Source organism: Schistocerca piceifrons, unplaced genomic scaffold, assembly GCF_021461385.2.
Source record: "Schistocerca piceifrons isolate TAMUIC-IGC-003096 unplaced genomic scaffold, iqSchPice1.1 HiC_scaffold_1324, whole genome shotgun sequence".
NCBI lineage: Eukaryota > Metazoa > Arthropoda > Insecta > Orthoptera > Acrididae > Schistocerca > Schistocerca piceifrons.
In genome coordinates, this window is record NW_025727152.1 from 100001 (window position 1) to 105000 (window position 5000).

At 50.3% G+C, this 5000-nt stretch overlaps 1 pseudogene; it reads right to left on the reverse strand.

Annotated features, from left to right (window-relative positions):
* LOC124732184 overlaps nt 1-5000 on the reverse strand; it is a 10511-nt pseudogene that overhangs the window by 3486 nt on the left and 2025 nt on the right.

Genomic DNA, 5000 nt, shown 5'->3' on the forward strand with positions numbered 1-5000 from the left:
CTTCTTAATTATAACCACCTCTGCGATCTTCCACTGATTAGGATATACACCACGTTCCAGACATAGATTGTATATTTTAACAAGCACTGGAGCCAGCTGTGGGGCCAGGAACTGCAAGATCTCAGCTGGTATATGATCTGGTCCTGGGGCCTTGCGCCTTGCAAAAGTATGAAGCGCAGCCACCACCTCCTCAACAGAGAAGGGGTATACCGCCGCCTCATTAACGTACTGCTGCAGCAGTCCCTGGCGTATTCCCCGCTGCTCCTCAGTGTCCTCATTTTCTGTATCATCAGGCAGCAAAGTGTGCAGTAACACACTTGCTGTCTCCTCCCAAGTCGTAGTGTACCCACCTCCTTCCAATCGCAGGGTGGAGAACATAGTCGGAGACCTAATTTTCTCCCGGACCAGTTTGTAGGGGACACCCCAAGGGTCCATCCCCAACTGGTCCTTGACAAATGTTTCCCAGGATGATCTTCTTGTGGTCTGTACCATGTTGACATACCTCTCTTTTAATCTTCTATATATTCTCAAATGATACTGTCTCTCGTCCTGGGCGAAGCTCCTTTGATAGTTACGCCGCGCCCGCCTGACAGACCGCTTAAGCGCGGTCAGTTCTGGGGACCACGGAGTAGCTTGCTTGCGAACATACCTCGCAACACGTGGAACAGAAACAGCAATAGCTGCTTCAATAGAAACCAATAGGTCTCCTACTGCACCGTCCACATCTGCAATTTCCATATCCAGCTCTGGTGGTCGAAACTCCTGCGCCAGCCTTTCCCAATTCGTTTTAGCGTAATTGTATCTCTCAACCAAGTCCCCAAGATCTTCTGTAACCTCTGTCTCATAGTTGAAAAATATACAATTGTGGTCACTGATCGTGACGTTCTCAGAAACACACCACTGGAGCACATGAGGCGCAGCACTCAGAGTCGCTAGTGTTACATCAATGTTTGAGACCGCGCCAGCCCTTCCAGAGAAGGTAGGCGGGTGCCCAGGTTCATTTAAGACAATCAAATTCGCTTCCATTATTAGGTCCTCCAACTCCGAGCCCCGATCGTCCCGCTCCAGGCTGTGCCACATCGGGGACTTGGCATTTGCATCCATACAAATTATTACTGACTGACCTGCTAAGGTCCTAAGTATCCATCTTAACTGGTCCAAAAAAGTAACAATGTCCTGTCGAAATTGACAATATACATTTACAATGTATAATATATGTGTTAACATGTTTGTTTGGACCACAGTTATATGTTCATTACAAAACTGATTTAGAACAGTTAATCTGATGAGCTTGTTTAAGACCACAACCGCACACATGGGGTTCTCACCAGAGAATGCCACTTGCGCGGCCGCCGGAAAACCAGGGATTCGACCAGCGCAGGAGGCTGGTTCCTGTATCATAATAATGTCTAGTTGTTCTTCTTCCGCCACTTTACGCAATTCCTGCGTAACCATGTGGCTACGCATAGCGTTGATTTGCAACATCCTAAATCTCCCCATTACCCAGGGGGATAGTAGACGTGCAAACGACTGGCGGGCCAAGGCTTCGAGAGATCAATGACGTTACGCCCATACGTTTTGACCATGTCCTTAAAGATCTTATCAAGATCAAATTTGCGACCGCGCCTATCAAAAACTTTAATGACTAATTCCTGTAATTGCTCCAACTCAGGCGGAATGTTAGCGGCGGACAACTGAATGCAATCTACATCCTCCAGAGCCGGATAAGTAATGTCTTCGCCATTAGGGTGTCCCTTCCTGACCAGCTGCCTCAGTGCCGTAGTAAGTAATGAAGGCTCCTCCAGCCTTGACAGCCGAACCAACTCCTCCAAATCTTTGTATATATTTTTTGGATCAACTTGTCTATAACTGATCCCTTCACCAGATTTTTCATGTCTGTCTACTTCCACTACACTACTTGTATTTACACTATTTACAATTACACTTCCGTCACCATTGTTACAAATTTGCACTACACTACTTGCATCTACACTATTTACAGTTCCATCTCCATCACAACTGCCACCACCTCCTGTTACCAGGGCAGTAACACGTGATGCATCTTCATCCTCCTTTGGACCCATCGTTGATTCCATTTCCGCAGAGGTCGACGGCTGAATCGAAAGGCGGTTGACACCCGCCTCCAAATCATCTACCGTCTGAACTCCAACTTCCACGGTCAAACGGCCAGCTGACCCGGAGAAGCACTCTGGATCAGCCAACGAACCTGTGGAAAGAGCTTTAGATATTAATTTACCCCTCTCTGCATCTCGTTTGATTTTACTCGGAGATTTTCTTTTAACAGTCTTAATGGTCGCCATAATCGGTTCTCTGTATTATTCTATCCAGAAACATTTTGTAAGTGGGGCAGTCTTTGACTCCCCCACACTTACGCCCTCTCTTACTGCAGGGTATACATATGGATGGGCGATCCTTGCTTCTACAATCTCTTTTGTCATGCCCAGTCTGCCCACAATGGGCACAGATAACTTCAGTTACAGTACAGAACTTGTTAGTATGATTCAGATCATAACATTTAGTACATCTGGATACTGCTAAGTAATCTTTAACATTAAGAGCTGAATATCCCACATATAGTCTACCTATTCTTGTTAACAGTTTCCACAACTCGGGAGAAACCTCCACCACATGGTGAACTGTCAGTTTTTCCCGAGGACCAACTTTAAACTTCAACTTAAATTGTTCATCAAACTCAACTCGAGTCATTGATACATCAAAATTCTGACTGTATATCGCGTCCAACAGATCATCCGCACTTAGATGAGTTGGTACATCGTACATACACATCAATGGTCGACGTTTCCGCGGAGGTTCACATTTAACTTTCTCCGTTAACTGGGAATTGGAAAGTATCTTATTACTGTCCTCTTGAGTTGCAGTTTCGACTATCAAGACATTTTTAGCCGTTCTGACACTATTAATTTTAATTTTGTCTCGCTTCGGATTCACGCATTTCTCAAAAACGGATTTCACCGCCCGTATGTCCTCACCAGATTTAGGCTTTATAAACACAGTAGGTACCATTTTTTGAATATTTTTCTGGATAGTTTCTTTTGCCGTCGGCGCTTTGCCCACAGGGGCAGCTGCGACTGCGGCATAAGTTTTCGCACTGACTGGCTGGCTTCTCAGACGTTCATTCTCGCGCTCTAGTTCCATAACCCTTCCCTCTAGTTGGGAATGAGCTATCGCCCAACCCGACACAAAGTCTCTAATATTATTTATGGCATAATTGCCGATCTTTCCATTCTTAATACTCGAATCGAGTAACTTCAAAAATTTTGCATGTCGCTCAGCGACAGACAAGCTCTCTTCGATCTCGCATCGAGGCACATCGTCACTCTCTATGTTTTCAGCCATATTTGACATTTAGAGAGTGAAAAAGTGGAGGCCCGTCTCTTTCCCCGGACCGGCCTCTCTGGCATGGGGGGAGGCTAAATGCAGCTCGCTCACCGGTCCCGCCCCTTGACCAAGAGCTTTCAACAACTGAGCTGCTAGGTTTAGCACGCCGTGGGAACAGCGCACTAGTCCTCTTCGACTGCTGCATCATCGAAGTTTTCTCCCGCTCCCTTACCGACGAATGCCTCCCGCATTCCGGGAGAGCGGATTCACCCTCCGTCCTTCGCCCCCTACTAGGCCGAGTTTCCACCAAAAGGCTAAAGACCCGGTCCTACTCAGGTGCCGGGCCGGTCCCCCAGACGTTCGGGGGTCTGGACCCATCTAACCTAACCGGGGACGTGTCACCACGCCCCGGCTTGGCGGATCATGCCCCGGAATTCCAGGGGCAAGGCGGGTGACCTTCGCCGACTTGGGCCAGGATCCCGCCGCGACAAATGCAGCAGCCGGAACCGGCGTACAAGATATTCAGTACGCCGTCGCGCCCCTGCCCTTCGGTCGCCCGAAGGCTTAACAGCTGCACCCCGAGAAGGCGAGCAGGAGCACTTGAGAAGGAGAGGCTAAGATGTTCGAGTCGCATCCTTCCCCTGCTGCCTATTACCAACCATGAGCCCACGCAAATCGGGGCACATAGCATGAGACAGCCGCAGCTAGTAGATAGGGACAGCGGGAATCTCGTTAATCCATTCATGCGCGTCACTAATTAGATGACGAGGCATTTGGCTACCTTAAGAGAGTCATAGTTACTCCCGCCGTTTACCCGCGCTTGCTTGAATTTCTTCACGTTGACATTCAGAGCACTGGGCAGAAATCACATTGCGTCAACACCCGCTAGGGCCATCGCAATGCTTTGTTTTAATTAGACAGTCGGATTCCCCCAGTCCGTGCCAGTTCTGAGTTGATCGTTGAATGGCGGCCGAAGAGAATCCGCGCACCCGCGCGCCCCCGGAGGAGCACGCTAAGGCGGACGCGGCCTCGCAGCAAGGAAGATCCGTGGGAGGCCAAGGCACGGGACCGAGCTCGGATCCTGCACGCAGGTTGAAGCACCGGGGCGCGAACGCCGCGCAGGCGCGCGCATCCTGCACCGCCGGCCAGCACGAGGCCGACCAACGGCGAGAGCAGACCACGCCCGCGCTAAACGCCCGCACTTACCGGCACCCCTACGGCACTCACCTCGCCCAGGCCCGGCACGTTAGCGCTGACCCACTTCCCGACCAAGCCCGACACGCCCCGATCCTCAGAGCCAATCCTTATCCCGAAGTTACGGATCCAATTTGCCGACTTCCCTTACCTACATTATTCTATCGACTAGAGGCTCTTCACCTTGGAGACCTGCTGCGGATATGGGTACGAACCGGCGCGACACCTCCACGTGGCCCTCTCCCGGATTTTCAAGGTCCGAGGGGAAGATCGGGACACCGCCGCAACTGCGGTGCTCTTCGCGTTCCAAACCCTATCTCCCTGCTAGAGGATTCCAGGGAACTCGAACGCTCATGCAGAAAAGAAAACTCTTCCCCGATCTCCCGACGGCGTCTCCGGGTCCTTTTGGGTTACCCCGACGAGCATCTCTAAAAGAGGGGCCCGAC